Genomic DNA, 20944 nt, shown 5'->3' on the forward strand with positions numbered 1-20944 from the left:
TAAGTTGTATAGTCTATGGTTTTGTTCGCTCTGTATTGTACAGTATATTTATATTGTAGACCACAGCAGAAATAGTAAGAGAAGTATGGTAATATAGCCAAGGTTGATACTTGAACTTTGTCAGATTAATATACACCCACAGGTAATCTGTCGTTGCTGAGTTTCTTTAAATGAGGCAGAAGGGAAGCTTTTGGATTTGTGTGCTGCTTATTAACCTTTAAGCTGAGTATGAAAAGGTTACCATGTTCCACATTCCCCATGCTGTTTTCTCGTCACTGTCTTTTAGACCTGCAATGTTTTTCGTCCATGTAACATAAAGATTATCTGTCAGAGACGTAGTGCAGCGGGTAATGAACGTGCTCAGGAGGACAAAGGTTCGAGTTCAGTTTGTCGAGTTCAGATGTCAGTCTCATTCCTTTTCTCTCCACTTTAATGTTGAATTTAATAAAATGAGATAATGAATGATTGAAAATAAGCGAAGAAAAAAGAACTTTGAACGCAACGTGTGTAAAACATAAACCTGTGACCACATCAATTGACCCCTATATTAATGTGACAAGTGTTACGCTTCATAAGAATCTGTTAGTATGTTGCTTGAGAACTGAAAACATCCTTCAATTAAGCTACTGAGTTAAAATACAGAATTTAGCAGAATATTTGAATAATATAATTGAAATAACTATTTAAGTTGAAGTCTGTCATTTTATTGGATTTTTCTAAATATACTTTACAGTGTAGTGTACAGATAGGCCTACTACTCGACAACATGGCTTTAAATACCATAGATGTGTATGTAGATGCCACGTTTGAATATTCCAGGTGCGTCCACCATCTTGAAGCGGCCAACATTTACTGAGATTTTAATTTCTGGAGAAATGAATATCGGTAAACCTTTCAAAAGTGAGAATGTATTAGTTTGTTGGTATGTGTTCATCCAAAAAATTTAAATTCTGTCAGTATTTACTCACCCCTTTGTTATTTCTTTCTTTCTTCTGCAGAACAAAAAAGAAGATATTTTTAATAATGTTGATAACCCATTGTCTTGCAACGGGTTTGTGTCTATACAACAAAAGTGCATGGATACTGCCATTCTTTGTATAAATTTTGTAGGGATCTACACCCTCCGTTTCCGATTCCGAACAATGCAAACTCTTTGGCTCGTCTTTATTTAGACACAATAGTTACTTCCCCCTAGTGGCACAGAAATGACTCACATGCTGTGACGTTTAAATATACACAAATACTTCTTTATCTAAGTATTCAATTTATTTCTCTGATTGATACGTGTCAAGCGATAAGGTGATTTTGGATCCCAGCAGGGTCTGGAAAGCAAAAAAGACACGGAGGAAGAAAAGCTGTCAGGCACACAAAGCAAGAAAAGAAGCAGGACCCTCTTAAGAACCTGATTGAGAACAGGAGAGAATCAATCAACTGAGCCCCTGTGATTGACAGGCTGGCGAGGGGTGTTTTCTGCAAAAGTGTCAAATGCTGCACAATCGCATCCCCCCGTCTCTTTAGTGTCCTTCACCCTTTTTATTCGCATATCATCATTCCTTCCATCTCGGCCAAATTACTCTTCTATCTCCTTCACAATGTCTCCACTCTCTGTACTTCCACCGCTCTCTCTCGCGCGTTCCCGTGACCGCCTCTTCTCTGCAATCTCTCTTTCTGGAGAAACTCTCTCCCATTTAAGAGCGCTGACTGACACTCCTTTAATCTTGCTGCTCTACAACCTTTACGGAAGAGGACGGGACGCGTTCCTGGCACACACGTACTAACAAAGAACCTCGCCTCCCCTCCGCTCAGCTCTCCTATTTGTTTTCCGTAATATCACGCCGTACCGAGGAACAGAAAATGGCATCGTGTCGCCTCAGGATTCTGCCCTTAATCTTCAAATGACACCCAAGAAATGTGACACACAGTAAGATCTGGCTGTTTAAATTTAGTATCCAACTTCTCGGACTTCTCGGGCCACTTTGTAGTACACTTTGTACTTAACGAAACTTTTCATGTCTTCCAAGTCTTATGGCCTAAAGCCTTTTTCATGCTTTGATCCTGGGTTAGAGCAATAATGAAGTATGTTACTTTATTCAGGATGGGATAGTTAGTAACATCTTCTGTTTTGTTTTCACAGATCTTCAAAAGCCATTTTTAACCAAACTCTGGCTTATTACATTGACCCTTAACCATAATTGAATGCGACTTGATATATCATTGTTATCGATGTGAAGCTTTGAACTTCGCCATTCAAACCGATGTACAAACCTTGCCTTCTTTTGTTTTTTATGTTTACTTTGCTTGTGACATCCACAAAGAACGCGTCTGGGCTTTTACAGCGCATTTATCCTGTCACCCGCAAATGGCAGAGTCCTCTGAGCTTGTGCTTTTGTAACCGAAGGACATTATGCCTGCTCGGTTGTTGTTGCCAGCCTTTCTTTCCAGCAGTCTTGCTCTGTTTAGAATGGGATGGAAAGGGATTCTGGCAGCTGTTCCGATTGTATCGTTTGCATGAGAGACCTCGGTGCTTGGCATCCGAGGATAACAGCTGTCACTCATCCAGCACTTTAAAACAATGACTACCAAGAAGACATATTGATTCTGAATGCAATGTGCCCTTGTTGGCCGGACATATAGAATATTGCCTGATGGTGTGACAGGAAGAAAGAAGAAATACTTATGATCTTGATGATGACGAATGAGGTTTGATAGAGAACAAAGGAGTTTTTTGCTTAATGGGATAATTTATTCCAAAAAAAATATTCAACTTAATTCAATTTAATTCAATTTAACTACTGTAGAGTCAAGTTGCTCTTTTGATATGGGATCAGCTAGTATTTGACTCTTTTGATACGTTATTAAAATTAGATATTTTGAGAAATCTTGAAAAATCCAATTTTTGCAAAATGTTCTTTAGTTAAAGGAGTCAAATTATTGTTTTGCATATACTAAACAAAATTAGCCTATAGCCTATGTTTCTAACAAATATAATTTTGTTGACGTGACTTAGATTCTTAAATTCTTGGCCAAAGTGTCAGAAAGTTTCCCCAATTTTTAAAACAGAGCATTCTGTTGCAATATTGCAAGAGTTTGAAAGTTCCCAAGATGCTTTGCAGCATCTTCATGAGTTTCTTGTTAGTTTTTCTTATAAAGATTAGTATTTTTGTTCTTGCTGGCTTAATAGATATCATTGCTTTTTATTTTCAGCCAACAAAAAATATTTGGTTCTGTTTTTCTGTTCATTAGGTAAACTTGACTATGTTGTGACAACTAATGACTTAAACAGCATTTTTTAAGTTGGATGGACTTTGGTCTCTGTTTGTTGAGTTAACTCAAAAATGTGCTTGTGATGGGTTGCCTTATCATTTTAAGCGGACTTATCAATTTTCACAGTGTAGTGGTTTTGGGCCCATACAGTGGAAGTCAATGGGGCGCAATGTTGTTTGCATATCACATTTCTTCAAAATATCTTCCTTGGTGTTCTGCAGTAGAAAGAGTGTCACACAGGTTTAGAAGGACGTGAGGGTGAATACATTTTTAATTTTTTAGTTTAACATGCCTTCTCAAATGTTTCTCTTCTAGAGTTGCACATAAGATTACAACAATGTCTCAAACGTACTAAGATTCAAATTTCTTCAATATGAATTAAGGCCAAGTCATTTTTATAACTTTATAGTTTTATTGTATACAAGTAATGTCTTTTTGGATTCATCCTACAAACTGTCTGAAAAACATCTCTGACAAAATGTTTTATTAAACGAAACAAATCCGAACACTAAATAATGTCTCCTTAACTGTAACAGTTTTATTCTGGGTTGCACAGTCCTGCATTTTATTTCCAAAGCTGTCATAATGGGAACATTATGTTTAAGATGCCTAGATTTATGGTACAGGTTTAACACCCAATTGACAGTCAAGCAAGAGATCTCTTTAAAAAGGCACAAACTTGCAAAAAACCTGCCCAGGACTTATGGCGTGTATCTTTAAAGCCCAACACACAGAGACGCGAAACCATTTAATTTTGAGCTGCTGAGATTTTAAGGGCTGAATGTCTAGTGATATGTACTGTATACTGTTTTGTTTCAGAATGCATCTTAGGTGCGACTTGCAGAGGGAAAAAAAAACTTCCTGTATTTGTTTTTGTAAAACCTCTGAAGCCCACCTGAAACTTTGATAAAGTTTTGATATATACTTTGGGATGAGGATATAGCGGTAAGGTGTGACATCTCGCTTTCCTAAAATGGATCAAAGGCAGCGAGTTTTCCTTATGAGCTTTGTGTGGCTTTTTGTTTGTGTTGTTTTAAGTTCAAGGGAAATTAAATATGAGAGCCGACTTAGTTTTTAAAGATCTAAACAGCAACAATAGAATCTGGTCCACGGTGTGTGACTGTACCTGGACCTATTGCTTTTCTTTGATAGATGAACGCTTTCGCACCGTCCCCGAGAGAATAAAAATGTGCCAGCGTGCAGTGCCACTTTACTGTGAAATCGGGAGGCTGGTGCTCGTAGCTTTTTTGAGTCACTGTTTTAGATTTACTAGATGTAGAAGCTCCAGGGTGAAGTGAGTCAGTTGTACAATCCAGTTGGGGGAGGAGACCTCTTTTTCATTTTATCCAATGTGTTTCAAGGAACAGTTAATACAAATGTTGTAATCATTCACACTGTTGTTTTAGACCCTGCTGTGCGGCACAAAAGGAGAAATGTTGTGGACTGTTTCTTTACAAAAAGAAAAAGATTTCATAAATACCCTCATGCTATTCCAGTTATTTTTGGACGATCTTTTGACAGAAATGCAAAATAGCATACATATGTCTTCAGAGGGGTTCAAAGACCTTACATAATGAAGCGATATGTTTATGTTACCATAGAATGAGCAATTTCTAGTTACATACACCGCGGGTCCCCTTACATGGAATTCGCCAAGTTGTTTCTACGGTGGCCCCAAACTGACAAACTGCTCTACAGAACGCGTTTCCTTCTGCGAGAAGCAAACATGTGCCGATATTTTTGTCCTGTGAGAGCTGCCGTTGTGCTTCGAAAGGGAGGGGTGAAGTGAGCCATTGGTTGCAATTCGCAAACTCACCGCTAGATGCCGCAAAATTTTATGCACTGGACCTTTAAATAATATTGTTTGTCACATTATGCCAATATATCCATCATAAATGTAATTAAAAAAACTCCAATAAATGTATTTTGAAGCTAAATGTGAACTGTTAATACTTTAGCTCATTTAATAATATTTAAACCAAAACAAACACACATAAAAACGGGATTTTAAAAACTGCTTCCGTCCTTTTGAGACCTTGCAAATTAATGATTTTTATATTTTTGTCATAAATCATTATTATTATTTCCTCTTTATAGGTTTGGCAAATATCTAACCAATCAAAATTATTAAAAAGTCCTTGTCAACTATAACATCACAGTATTTAATCATTGTGGAAAGTTTTTTATTTCCTGAAAAACAGTGACTTTGGACAACCAAGGTTTCAGAAAGACAAGGACGATATTCATAACTGTGACTCTCTTTGGCATGAGGGTGTGTAAATCATTACAGTATTTTCATTTTTTTGAAGTACTCCTTTAAAGAAAAATGAAAACAAAAAATAAATGTAACAAATAAGTGATGCAGTGAAGCATGATTTTTGGTAAAGAACATTTCTTTCTTGCATCCACGACACATGCTCTAACATTGTTTGGAAATTTTGGCACATCATTTTATTCATATTGTCCTGGGTCTTTCATTTGGCCTGGGCCTCTATTAAAGAGCTATTTTCGCGAGTCGTAAGTGTCGTAAGCTCATAACATGCTCCAAAAAGACAAAAATCCTGAACAAAAGATGGTTGCATTTCCGCTGATTTGAGCTTCTCGGTCTGGAAAGTGCAGGCGGACAGAATGTTGCTACATTGACAGAGAGAGAAAGCTGTAATTTTGGAGCTCTTTTCAGACAACCGTAGCTGCAGAGCAACAACAATGTCGAAAGGCATTTTGACACAGAGGCGGCCCACATCGAAAAACATACATTTCGATTTTGCGCATTTTCCTTGGATTTTTAAGGAAGGGATTTTCTCTATAAATTAAATTACTGTGATCAAGTAAATTATATTATATTAGAGCGCTTTTTTGTGTCTGGTTTTTGGAAATGATGACTTGCAACACGCGGTTTTGTTACCACGTAAATGAAACTTACTATTAAACTCTACATGAATATTAAAATTAATATTAATATTTAAAGCCTACTGGCAATTATACAAAAATATTGACCAATCAGAATCAAGTATTTATTTGTTGACTATCTGACTGTATAATTCCAAATTAAAAGAGAAGCTGAAGAGAAAAAAAAGATAAATATCCGTCACATTCTTTCCAGAATCACACATTTCATTTTCTATGTTTCTCACTGTAGTTGGTCTGTTGTTCCTCCATCGCTTATTGGATTACTCATTGCAATAATTTGATACGGTTCATATTGTATTTTTCTAATTAATTTGTCATGTGTGTTTGTCAACATTAATCAACAATGTGCGTTTCTGCAGATTTGTCAGTCAATGAAATTGCTTCTGACATGTGTTTGTGTGGAAGGCGGTCTGCGGGCGCTTCCACCATGTGCCATTGTGACCTCTGTACCTTAATGTTATGCGATGCACGTCAGCCACTTCATCTAATCTTATTTAATTTGCAAGAGGGCCAGGGGTGGACTTATACATTAGGCAAAGGTAGGCAATCGCCAGGGGCCCTCAGCTACCAGCGGCCTCTTAAAGGAAGGGGTGGACTTAACCAATAAGCCATGTTTGCAACCACATAGAGCCCAAAAGAATCATCAAAATAGTCGGGATATCCCTGTTAATTTTTTAGGTTATTACATCTGTACGAAGGCTCCCCCCCATTATAGATGAGAGTGGACCATTCCATTAGCACCGTATATGCACAAGACAAGTTCGAAGCGACAGACGCTAGCTGGAGAAATTTAACGAAGCTGCCCATAGCGAGAGCGTCACTGTATGGTACATTAGCTGCAAACCGAAGTTAAAGTCACAGGGAAATAAAATAACAATGAAACGCAGCTACACCAGTGGAGAGGAAAAAGATGGTTTACAAAAGATTGTTGACAAAGTCTCTTCTTTTTCCCCACTCAAACTCAACCTCTCACTTCCGCCAGATGCAGCACACTCCCAGCCACGAGCAATTTTAATGTGCTGGTGAGTATTTCTCCATGAACACGACAACACAGTTATCATGACTGAGGACCTAAACATCTGTCAAACAAAGAGCGCTGTGCGCTTGGTAGGAGAGGACCAGTTCAAAGGTAGAAAAGGTTGCTTGACTCCGCTGTGCAGACCGATGGGCACATAATATAGTAACATCAGTACAGAGCTAACTATTCGTAATGTACTTACTCATAAAGAAATTTGGTCACATTTAAATTCATGAAATTTTGCAAACCACAAAAAAACACAGCGGGAGATGGCACTCTTTGTATATTGTAATCCCAGATGTAATTTTTCCTTGTTTTTCATTTGGGAATTCAATATTTCATTTTTTGTGTAATTAGTGAGTATCTGTGTTTATTAAGCTTATTTTAACCCTTTCAGTTTGACTGGGGGTAAATAGTTGTGTGCTTTGAGGAGGAAGAAAAATAAAGTAAAAAATAAAGTAAAATGGCGCATAGTTGGGGCCCCCATACATGGATTTGCCTAGTGCCCCAAATCACAGTTTTCAACTCTTTTAAATTCATATTATTATTTAAATATGAATTATTTATATTCTTTCCTTAGGCAGTCTAACAAACAATTCCTTAGAAAAGCTTTTGTCGTGGGAGTCAAGATAACGTGCGGCCACAGCTGCTGAACCTCAATTAACTCTAACATCTTTGCATGAGTGAAGCTTTCAACACTATTATAAATGCCACACAAAACGGATAGCTTTTAAGGTATAAGTGCGCAGTCGGTTATAAATAGCTGTTGCAATTGTGTCAGCAGGCGCATGTTTGTCTCAAATTTCGTGCTTCCTAAAAATGCGTGATGCGAAGTCCAAAGATCTTTTGGTTTAGTGGTAAATAACACAGTGACATAAATAAGCCAGACAAAGGAGGAACCCAACATCAATCCAATTGTATTATTGTGATGTATTATGGACATTCCATGGTTTTCTTGATGCTTTGATTTGTGGCTTACGTTGGTTTGGACAGATCTGCGTGGGTCGAGCATTCTTTTTCTATAATGCATTGAGTGGGTTCAGACTTCAAACCGTGAGGCCAGGGTGGTCTTTATAGTTTGAACGATCTCTTTCATGCCTTTCCAATGAAAACACTCAAATCAAACCTTTGTTCATTTAAAGCCGGTAAGCAATTGGTGGGTCGCTGGAGTGAAGTGTAGTAAAAATAACTTACAGTTGTAGAGTTATGTAAATATCATTATTGTATGTGTGGGAAATAGAAAATAATTATAAAAATTATACAATATTCATTTAAAAATATTAATCAAAAACCCATATCTCTATTTTTTCCAGAAATTATTGCATTGGTCACTCTACATGTTTTTTGCAATAATGTAAAAAAAAATTGAAAAATATTGTGTTTGTTACATTTCCCGAAAAGTCGCACTCTTAAATCCATGAGGTGTCCGCCTGGCATCAAAAAAATTTGATTTTAGATACAATAGTTGTTCCCCCCAATAAAATAATATTTTACTTTTTCGTTAGGCAATAGCAGTTTGTTTTGAGAAAGTTACTGTTAAAAGATAAGTAAACAGTTCTTGAAATCTGTTATTACATCATCATTCGGGCGTATCCGACGACAAGGACAGAGTCCTGATCATGTCCCTTGGCGGAGTCCAGTCTGAAAACCCTCCCCCCGTCTGAATGAGTGACATTAAGATCACATTGTGGCTCGTAATGTTATTTATGCTTTTCATCAACTAATGCAGTGCAAATCCATTTTCCCCTCCCAAACTTGAAGGGCCACATACATTAACTTGATGCTGAGCCAGAGTCAACGGGTCCAGCTAATGAGGCTAAATGTAATTAGAAATCGTCTCCCCTCAACAAACACAGCAGCTCCAGGCCATCCGACGCACTCCAGCAGAGGACTGACGTGAAATTAAACTTAAAAAGCCGCCAACTAAAATGTACCTAAGGTTTTATATAAGTAAAAGCAAAGCGCACCCACAGCAGCTGTTTCTTCATGCCAATATGTTCCATGGTTTTCTGTGCAGAGTTGCTATATAAGGCTCTTTGGGAACATGTTGTACAGAAATTGTCATACCATCGTGGGTGGGGGTAGGGTTGGGGGTAAGTTCCTATTTGAGGGTACTGAAGAGTTGAAGTGAGAATCTAAATTTGGACTTTTCCATTTTAAATTTTGCTCAACGTTCGTGGACGGTCCCTAATCTTTCCTTACGTTGTGTTATAAATGGCTTTGCAAAGCATTCTGGATAGAAAGAGATAAGATGGAAGAGATCTTCGGATCTTTTAAGATTTAAGATGCTCAAATTTATATTTCTTGTTATAAAATGTACTGTCTTTACATTTGAATGTTTACATTTTGCCTAATAAGTGTACTTCATCAGAGCTACTGTAAATATTGTATTTTTTCACATGCAGACACTTCGTGCCAAAAGGAAAATACATGTCAGTAAATATTAATGCCTGAATAGTCAACTCATGTGAATATATAACTAAACTGATTAAATAATCTTATCTCATTAAACAGACATGGAGAGATGTCTACACACACACACACACACACACACACACACACACCAGACTAACACCAGACAAATCCTGCAAAAGGGTGTTTGTAATTACTGTTTGAAGGAGAAAAGGCAGGGATGGGGCGGTCTTTATCTCAACAGACACGGGTGCCTCAGGTGCCTTTTGATTCCCAAAGTCTTTGTTTGATCTCTGGTGGAGGCAGTACACAATTTCCAATTACCCGTTTCTCTCGTTTCCAAAAACGGCAACTGTAACCTAACTGCTTCCTGTACGCCACGTAACTTACTTCACATTGATGTTTATTCCATAAATACTGGGTTTGAAAGAAGACCTCTGACTTCCTCTGAAAGCCCTGGAGGCATACGTTGTTGTTGCCTGAATGTGACCTTATGTTCCCTGTTCTGTTTATCACACAGAGGAATTTATCTGACCCGACAAACATCTTCACGGAGTGTGCTGTCTTGTTCCGTTGTTTCTGTACTGTTGCAAACCTCAGATTTGAATCGGTAAACGTTAAAGAGACGTTTACACAACATGGTTTTAACAAAAAAACGGACATTCTGGAAGTGCTGTGACAACCTAGTTTTAGGGACCTTGGAACGCACACTTTTGATTATGGTTTATAATACCATCATCGTCTTTGTGTAAACTACAAAAATGCAATGTTTTATGTTTTTGCATTTATGTAAATGTATTTATATTGTCAAAGCCTAAATAAACAGCTACTGATACTAATCTTCTTGTTTTTGTGTTTTGTAGAAGAAAGAAAGCCATATGGTTTTGAAACAACAAATGGTTGGGTGAGTAATATGCTAATGTTGGGTGACCCCAATCCCTTTGTTTCATTTGAAATGTGTATTTTTCAGATGCATTGAGATGTTCTGATTTGAAAAAAGGGGAACTTGACCCCAAAATTAAAACTCTTTCATCGTTTAGTTACCATCATATTATTTCAAACCTGTATGACTTTCTTCTGCAGAACACAAAAGAAGATGAAGAACATTGCTGCCAAACAACATTAGCCCGTCATTGACTTCCCTTGTTTAGTCACATTTCTCAGAATATCTTCTGTTGTGTTTTACACAGGTTTACAACATGAAAGTGGAAAAAACGATGACGGAATTTGTTTTTTTAGGTCAACTATCCATTTAAGGCTATTTATGTTGCGTTTGACAGCATAGTGTTCTACAACAGATGTATCTACATAGGAATCACAATAGCCAAAAATATTGTATTATGTATTCACAGAATATTGTTTTCTGCGATCGTTCCCCGAGCACAAAACAAGATCCGCACTGGGATTTATCTTACACATAGTTTGGCATTTGAGACAATACGCATCCCATTTGGGGGGAAAAGCAATGTCAGCCAAGAAGCAGGACATGCCGATAATATGGGGCAGTTGGAAACCGCTACTGTAAATGTGTGGCCTGTCCTGCGTTTGAGAGGAAGACCGTATTGACAGACCCATGGGAGATGAGTGAGAGTGGTCACTATAGCACTTACGATGTCATCAGATGAACAAAACCTTTGATTGACTAAAAGAATGAACCCTTGTCTGTCCTCTATTCATGCTCTTTTCCTCTCTTTATTTTCTACCTTTTTCTCTTCAGCTTCTCTCCACGTCTTCTTTTCTCTCCTGCAGAGTGGCTGTTGTGGTGGATAGTGTCAGCACACAGCTGTCAGAGGTTAGAGACGGTCACATGCAGCCTGGGCTTTGGAAGCATGCAAACACTCAAGTTCCACAGCCAATTCACACTATTCGTCTAAGTTTTAACACCTCTCTCTTTTTTCTCTTAACATATGCATATGGGAATCAGCGGAAGGAAAATTAGTGGGATCGATAACTATCCCGCATAATGATATCATTCCCCAGTGGTTACATTTACTTACCTGATGAAGTCAACAACATTTATTTACATTGACATCTAGCAATGTAAACGGACAAACTGCTCTACAATGCACATTTCGTACGTTATCTCATTTGGCAAAGAAGCGAAAATGTGACCACAGCCCTGTGCCAGCCACCGTAGTGCTTCAAAAGGAAGGCGTGGAGTGAGCCGTTGGTTGCAATTCACAACTTCACCACTAGATGCCGCTAAATTTAATACACCGGACCTTTAAGCCAACATTAACGGAAACAAACATAAGATTTTTAAGCTAAAGAATTGGTTTCACACATCCTTCCATTCAGCAGTTCTGGTATAAACCGAACACCCTTCATTCCCAAAAGCAATGCAATATTCATGATAATAAAAAAATAAAAGTGGGTCTAATATTACTCTCTCAGATTCAAGATTGCAAGTTATTTCCTGTAATTTGTGATGATATCGGCCAAGTCTTTGTAGGTGTTGAAGTAAGTCCCCGTCACGCTGAATTTACAGACGTAATCCTGGGTGGCATAAAACCCGCAAGCAATAAACAAGTAATAAATCGGACTAGGTATCTGTTTTGAAAAGGTTTATGTTTGGCCTCATACTCCCATTTCACCAAAATACTGTCAGTCTGAACGTTTTCTTTACAAGGAAGGCGAGCTTGAAGCTAAATGAGAGCGTAACTGTGACACGTTATGTTTCCCTCCGGCAGGTTTCTGTCTGTTTAAAGGTATATGCTTCATTGCGGAACTGTCTGCATTTGCAGATTTTTTTTATATTTGTTCAAGTATTACGACTTGTGTGGATCTAAAATGTTTTTGTAGTCAAGAGGAAAAGCAGCACTTTTTTAAAGGGAAAGTTCACCCATAAAAACATATTTCTTCTTCTGTAACCAAACAACATCGGCCCCCATTGACTTTCATTGTATGGGCGCAAAACCACTCAGACATTTCACAAAATATCTTCCACATCTTTTAGGTGAATAAATGACGACATTTTTCTTTTTGGGTGACCTATCCCTTTAACCAATACCCTGTGAGCCAAGCTTATTTTTATTGGGTGAAAGATGACAATTGTCTTTTGAAATATCATACACCGCTATATCCTGCAGAGTAAGACCAACAGGGATGTGTATTAAGAAAGGTCACTTGAGTTTCAAACGTACTCCTGCATGAGATAAGTATAGAAACTGAAGCAGACGGGATGTCTGTAAGCTCATTAAAATGAAGTTGAAGTAGTGGCCCTCTCCTCTTGTTTTGTGCACTAGGATGGGCACTCGGTCCTCGGAGGCACCAGAGGGCAGCGCCGCCGTAGGGAGTCTGGGCTTTCAGAGCGGAACCCTGTTAGCGAGAGAAAGCAGAACCCTTTAGCCCTCCTAAAGTGGCGTTTCAAAAACAGAGCCGCTAATCACCCGTGAACTCAGTGGAGGAATCCTCGCGGAGGTTCTGGAAAAAGCCCGGGAGAAGCTATAAATAACCATGCAGCGAATAGTTTTGTTGTCGGCCTGCTGTTGAAAAGAACACATAATGTTGTGTTTTGAAAACTAATGTGTTGCTTTCGACAGGCATTTTTTCTGCGTATTATACCTGAAATTCATGAGTAAAGTCTTTATTGTCTTTCGGAGGATATTCCTTAGAGAAGCACAAAGAAAGCTCACTGTTTAAAAGCCATCATTCAGAGCTTGATATTTCATGTTGGACTGTATTTGGAGGGATCGATCGGTATCAGACTCTGAGGCTGACCGCTTCCTTGAAATTCTCCTTAAGTGTGTTTGTGATATGGAGGGATGCTGACATCACTTAACGCCCGCCTGCTGAGAGGAACTTAATCTCTCTAGACAGCTACTGCTTACACACACAAACACACACAGAGAGAGTCCTGTTAGATTATTTGTATGTTTAATCCAAAGTGAAGGTGACAAAAAGTCTGCTTTATGATGAGAGTGCTGTCATAAAAACTTAAATTTAACTTTCTTTAATCTTCTTTAATTAAGTCCCTCACCTTTCTTCATTTAGACTCACACATTTGTTTCTCTGTCAAAGGGAACGTTTAATTGACTTATTTAGTTGTAATGGTGAGCTTATGATGTTTTCAGGTTCTTATGCTTTACACGATTTTATAGATAATCAAATGTATTTCCCCTTTCATGATTTCCTTCGGTTTATCCAGACCTCGACAGCTCCAGTCCCCATTCACCTTCATTATGTTGTTCTTTATGCAAAAAAAAGACATTTTTGGGTGAACTGCTCTTCAGTCATTTTTGGTGTTGCCTCTACCTTACTGTTTCTTTTTTATCCTCACACTTTCCCCCTCTTCACCAAACAGCACTTGATGTTTTTCTCTCCTTTCAGATCTTGCTCCAGTCCCTATTCACTTTCATTATGTGGAAGTCAGTGCATGTACCATTTTAGGGTGAACTGTTCTTCAATCACTTTCATTGTTGCCTCTACCTTACCGTAGGTGATTTTTTTTAATGCTCACATTTGCCCCTTCTCCCCCCTCCACCAAGTGGCACTTGATGTTGTTTTCCCCTTTTTCAGACCTTGACAGCTCCAGTCCCCATTCACCTTCATTTCGTGGACATCAGTGCTCATCCCGTTTTAGTTCTTTAATAATTGACCTTGTTGCCCCTATACCATGTAGTTGATTTTTTATGCTCACATTTGCCCCCTCCTTACCATGTTGGCACCTGATGTTTCTTTTAAAACCTTCTTCAGACCTTGACAGCTCCAGTCCCCATTCACCTTCATTACATGGAAGTCAGTGCCAAAGGTGTACTTCATGCAACAAGAAATTTTGGGTAAACTGTTATTTAGTCACTTTCCTTGTTGCCTCAACCTTACAATAGGTGATCTTTGCCCACATTTGCCCCACCCACCAAGTGGCCACAGATAAACACATATTACAGTCAACCTTCCAAAGCAATAGACTTACTGTCACATTCATCTCTCTTTTTTCTTTCCGGTCTCTGTCCACACTTTTCCTTTTCTTCTAGACAACAACGAACCCACCCGTCCGATCTTGGGCCTGAGAAATCGAGACTGTCATTTCACCACAGGAGTCGTGGAATAATGAAAAATCCACACCAATCCCAGAGCCAGTCGGCCGGAACGCCGCTGATCTAGAGCCTGAGGGAAAGAAAATAGCCACCCTGAGGGATTCGCCTTACGTTTGTCTGATCTGTGGTCAGTAATGCAAACATGTTTTGAGGCTTCGGATAAATATGGCTGGTTTTAGAACAGCATGTAAATTAAAGGAGGCAGTGTTGGTAGGAACGAGTTGCTTGACTGTGGTGATGTTTCCTCAGCCGTGTCTGACAGGAGAAATGGGAACGATCTGTAATTAAGGCCACTATATTGTGTGAGGCATCGGCAATGCCGGTGTTGACTCATGTGACAGGTTGGGAACACAGTCGGGTAACGGCACGGAATAACACGTCAACGTGCAATTTTCTCGCACCGAGAATATCTGCCGTAATTTGATGGATGATGGAAATTCAGACAGCGAATTGTTTTAAATATGCATTTTTTCCAGGCGTAGTTGGGTCTGAGACGGTTACCAATCGAATCCTTCTGAGTGGGCAGCATGGGTATGGAACAGGAGTTGTCGTACATTTTGATCACTTTGTTGGACAAAAACTCTCATGCAACCAAATTTTGTTGTTTTGTTGTTTAGACGTTACACATGGGGTTTTTGTCGCCCCCTGTGAAATGTGTGGGGGGTTTTTTTCTATTGAGAGAGACAATTTTCTCACATTGTCCCTAATCTCTTTAAATCGACTGGTGAGTTTATGAATCAGCCAATTAATTCCAGTTCATTCGAACGGAAGAAGTCAACAGCCAACTGCATGGCCAAAATCTTGCCGACACCCAAACATTACAGCAATATGTGTGATAATTATAATGAGCTCAATTTAACAATAATGAGTTCAAAGATGTATTCATTAAAAAAAACATCTGCAAAAGTACATTTATTGTAATAATTGTAGTTTGTGTGTGTTTGGGCGTATGAAGTGCTGCATGAGGTCTCAAATGTATTGGGTAATGTAAACGCTGGTATACTGTATTCAACTTGTCATTGGGCTCCAAAATTTGTCAGCGTAACGCATTACTCCATACTCATTTGAGAAATGGATTCATCAGTTTTGGTCAACTGTAATTAGAAACTGTTTCAAAATATTTTCCTATTTAATTTCATTTATATAGGAAGAATATTTTCCTATATATTAGCTGTCTGTATCTTAGATAATTTAATTTACATTTAAAAATATATAGAATAATACATTGTTAATATATTACAATTTTACAATATACTGAATAGCACATAAAGCATTCCCGCAGATCATTTATTTAGAAATAAGTATTGGTTGTGATACTTAATAGAACTTCAATATACAGTATATATATATTTATTAGAATATATATATTTATTTTATTGCAATCGATTTTCCAGTATATTATTATATATCGTCGTGGTCCTTCTAAAACCTTAGACGTCCAAATTCAGAAAATGGAGAAATACTATACTTTTTAAATGTTTAAATACTCTTTTGGCAAAGTTGAGAAGCTCTTTTTAGTACTTTATATTGGTTATATATTTGAAACCCAGTGACAGACATATAGGGTGACTAATAATAATGATTTATTGCAAAAAAATCACGAAATATGGAGACGCAAGGTTTCAGAAGGATAGTAGCGATTTGTGTTTCTTATTTTAAGCTGATTTGAAACACAAATCAGAGTTATTTAAAGTTAACATTATTTTTAAAAAATCTGCCAGATTAGCGTAAAAATGCCCAGACTATGGTACCTGAGTATCCGTTTCTCACCCAAACTCTTTTGAAAAGTTTCTACTCCCCACTTGTACACGTTCCATGTGCTTTCGACTCGTGTATCGATTTTCTTTTTGTCAAGGTCTATAAACACCACAAACGCACAGCAGATTCCCCATTAATTAAGCATCGCTTTACCGTGAAAGTCAATTACACAGATACCTGAATCCGAAGCCTGCGAATGTTACAGCAAGGCCAGAACCTAGCCAAGCGCTTTCTTTTGTTTACCTGCGGTTCAGTCTCAGACCCTTTGGAACGACTGCACCATGCCCAGAAGAAATTTTCTTTGCCATTAATTCCCATTGTTTTATAATATTGATCAATTTGTTTTGCGCCAAAGCTCGCTTTTTTTGTCGTCGTGCCTCGTATGTTCTCTCCGGGGCGTTCAATTAGCTTCCATTCAGTGGATGTATGAAAATTAGAGGTCTGTAATCCATTTAGCGTGATTAATCATTGTCCCCGCCAGTACATATTCTGACCTTGTTGAACATGGTGTCTAATGTAAAGGCATTAGCGCGGACCCCGGTGTTGCTGTTATGACAGGTCCGAGGTCTTTTCTGAGCCTGTATGTGTTGAATAGGCTAGACATTAGCATTGCGCTCATGCCCTTCCTTTTTTCAAAGTATCCACCCGCCCGTCTCTCCTTGTCCTCCCAATTTCTCCCCACCGAGCTGTCGGCGTGTATGTTAGCGAGAGTGTGATTAATGTTTGTCGCATGTTTAAGCAATCACTTCTCAACTGTGCTGGCTTCTCTGTCTAGGAGTGACAGCAGTGGTCCTATAGACGTTACCAGAGTGATGCGTGCCGGTCTATAAAGATGATTTTAAACGGAGCAGACATCAGCAGGAGTGCTGTGTAAGGACTCTGCAGTGGGTTAGTGAAGTGAACAGGCTAAATAGTCTTATTGTAGCCGCTTATCTTTCTCTTGGCATTTCTTGGCCATCTTTTCTCGCCGCAGCAAGCTCTTCTGGAGAACTGGATAATGAGACACATTTGTACGTGACTGGAACTTGCTATTATTTCTTTCATTTTTCTCAGAGACAAGCCTAAAGGCCCTTTTAGGTGACTCGCAACAAGTCAACGGTCCCCAATGCATCGAGGTCAATTGAGCAAAGCGTCAAACATACAAGGCACCGTTGTTGGATTCACAAAGCACATTCAATTGCTACCAGACGATTCGTGTGATCTGTTAAGGCTGTCCAGTTTTTAGGCAAAATTTCATTTATGAGAGCACGAAAGAAGATACTTTGAAGAACGTAGCAAACCAAACAACATTGGGCCCTATCAACTTCCAATGTATTCACTGAGGTGAAAGCACTTTTTCTGTTCTTTGTCAAACACATATGCTGCTTTTGCATTCACAATTCTCGTTGTTTATGGTTTCCTGTTCAAAAAAAGTCTAAAACTATCTTGATATGGTAAAAAGACTTGGAAATCCAGCTCGAACCAGTTAAGACCAACACATCACCTTAGGCTGGTTGTTTTCAGCAGGGATGTGCAGCACTTTCTCTCACTTTTCGTTTACTCTATCTCTGCTGCCTTCTCTCATGTCTGATTTCTATCTTTCTACAGCTCATAATCCGACGCCCGCTCGGCTCGAGAAGAAATATGGTTTGTGCTCCGAATCTCCAACGAAGATCCTTTCATCAGGAGCGGCGGTACGCTCGTAAAGAGCTGAATTATTGCAGCGGAATCGGTTTTAAAGGAAAACATCTACAGTGGGTACGGATCATATACCAGCTGTCGGCTCATGTCTTGGTCACGTTCTAGGCATTAAACAGTCATAGATTGCCGGTCAGCTGTTTTAATAAGGGTCAAGTTCAACATAAAGCAAAACTGAACGCTTTGTTGCACACCGAGCATATTCCATCAAAGATCAAACCTCAATAGGAGCCTCTTTGTCCATTATACTCAGGAGACTCGATGTTAGACCTGAGTTAATTGTCCACTTGATGTATGTCATGCGGTACGATTGATCCGCTCTGAAGGGTCCTAATGCAATGACATTCACCCAGGGAGAAGGGACACAGACGGATTGAAAGACTCTCACTTAGCGAGTCATCACAGGCGAGGCAAAACAACAGGCTTTTTTCCACTGTGAAGTCGATGGACAAACGCAGAAGGCCCATCTGCTGCTTTCCTGTGTGAGAGAAAACAAAGTGAGTTCGGAGTCTGTTGCGTGTTTCGCAGATTGAGGTTTGTTTGGTGTTGAGGTTATAAGTCTGGAAATGAATGTGCTTCATGTTCTCTTAAATTTGGATGTGTGAGGTCATGTGATGGAGAATGAAGAGACGTTATTTTTTTGTCTGGTCAGTGATTCGCTCTTCATGGTCATCTGCTCATAGTAACACTTGAAGAAGTCTGCAATGTAGCTTAAAGGGACAGTTCTCCCATAAAATAAAATTCTTTCATAATTTACTCAAAATCAAATCTCTTTATTGTCACACATCATGTACACAAGTGTACACATGGTGAAATTCTTAGGTACAAGACTCTTGGTCATGGCAGTACGAGCAAGACGATATGAAAATGTACAATATACATAAACAACAATATACACACTTTACACAATATACAATAAATAATAGACAATTGTACACAATAGACAGTACACACATTTCCATAATATACAAGAACACAAAATTTGCATAAATGTATTTTTTTTATCAACACATAGAAAGCTATTTGGAAGAATGCTTGTAACCAAACAGTTCTTGGCCACCATTGACTACCATAGTAGGGAAAATGACAATGGTAGTCAAAAAACTGTTTGCTTTTTCTACATTCTTCAAAATATCTTATTTTGTGTTCAACAGAACATAGACATTTTTAAAGCAATTTTCCTACTATGGCAGCCTACGGTGGCCAAGAACTGTTTGGTTACAAGCGTTCTTTCAAATATCTTTGTGTTCATCAGAAAGACATTTATTCAGATTTGGAACAATTAAAGAGTAAGTAAGTAATGACAGAATTACATTTTTTGGGCGAATTGTCCCTTTAAGCAATTGCATTGATCTACTTTTCTTCCGCCAACAGAAGGATGGTTTTCTCCTTGTTGCCAAAGATCCAAGAGCTTCTTCAATATTATGATTTTCTCTCTCACGGTTAATTGATAGCGGGAGATTCAAACCAGATTTTTCCCCTTCCAGAAAATCCTCTCACCTTCAAGCAAGATTTAAAGTCACTGCTGGAGGTTCCCATTTATGAGGTAAGATTAGGATTTAGAGAGGTCTGAAAACAGCCCCTGCATCACAATATCTAATTCTGCCCCCAACAATAAAAAAAACCTTTTCCCATTGGCACCCACTAAGCCAGCTATGCAACAGTCCTTCCAAGAGTTATCATATTCTCTCCGGTGGTAGTCTAATAGATATGGATCAGGTCTGCTGACTGAAAGGTTGCAAGTTCAGCCCAGGTTAGACGTACCCGGAGTGCTCCAGAGATCGCAATCCATCTCTAATACAATTTTTGCCTTGAAGCAAGGCACTTAACCCCAGGTTCTTCCATTGGGGCTGTTTCTGAGTTTGGCGTACAGTAAATTACTTACTTGACACCCACCGGGTGCTATTGATTGGGGTCTCTTGGCTGTGTCTGCTAAATTTCAAAATTTCAAAACCAGGCCTTTGGTTGTCTAATTCCTTTTTGTAATAAATTCACATTTGTGTTTTACCTGGCTTTAACTCAAATACTCCAGTGTCAGGTAATAGTGCCTGTTTGCCGTCCCTGCTGCAATCTTGGCGATGTGCGTCGGTATCCTCCAAATTGAATAGTGGCTGTTAAATCCTTTCAGTGAGAAAAGAGCGAGTGGATACAGTTCATTGTTTTCTTCTCTTTTCTGCAGCCAGCGTTGCAGTACCCAGCAGACCTGCTAAGGGGCAGCGTAGCACCGTGAATGACAGTGCAGTGCCAATGAGGAAGAGAAGCATGCTGGCATGTGCAAACCAGGGAGATTCTGGGCGTTTTCCAAATGCGAGTGATCTCCCTATGCCCTACTCCCTTGGAAAGGAGTGAACTGGTTGAAGGGTGTATGGCATTACTGTCTCTGATGTATCATTTGGAACTCCCTTCACAAAGGGAATGACTTGCCAAATGTTACCTTGACAACGCCGCACGTGCTATCTGAATCCAGCGCTCGCTTGTAGAAAATTAACAATATTTTTGAATGTTGAGTAATTATGTCTTATTCCACCATTTTGGTGAAGTCTTCAGTCCACTTGGTATTAATAAAGGAAGTATATGATAAAGGAAACCTAAAAACATGTAGCTCTTTTTAAACATATTATTTTCATTTAATCTAAAAACAGACCTTATAATGTATTTTAACCATCTTAAATCATAATTATCACTTAGAAAAACTCAGAAAAAATAAATACAAACTAAACTATTGTACTTACATTAGTAGGTAACATAAAAATCCTGCACCATATTTTCTTCAAAATAGTTCTTCTCAGAGATGTATTAATATATCTGGTTTTAAGGATGTACAGTTTAGGCTATTGCTAACCATTGATTTACCGTTATTGCGATATTC

The 20944-nt window shown here is 38.7% G+C and overlaps 1 long non-coding RNA gene across 2 annotated transcripts; it reads left to right on the plus strand.

Annotated features, from left to right (window-relative positions):
* Positions 1–14584: 14584 nt before the first annotated feature.
* LOC130414637 (uncharacterized) lies at positions 14585–20614 on the plus strand. 2 transcript variants are annotated; one of them, XR_008905635.1, is made up of 5 exons: positions 14585–14767; positions 17986–18135; positions 18429–18572; positions 19450–19621; positions 20255–20614. It is a non-coding gene; the product is annotated as an uncharacterized LOC130414637 (long non-coding RNA). The 2 variants fall into 2 exon arrangements; XR_008905633.1 differs by having other exon boundaries at positions 17986–18572.
* Positions 20615–20944: the final 330 nt, after the last annotated feature.

The sequence above is a fragment of the Triplophysa dalaica genome, chromosome 24, assembly GCF_015846415.1.
Source record: "Triplophysa dalaica isolate WHDGS20190420 chromosome 24, ASM1584641v1, whole genome shotgun sequence".
Taxonomy (NCBI): domain Eukaryota; kingdom Metazoa; phylum Chordata; class Actinopteri; order Cypriniformes; family Nemacheilidae; genus Triplophysa; species Triplophysa dalaica.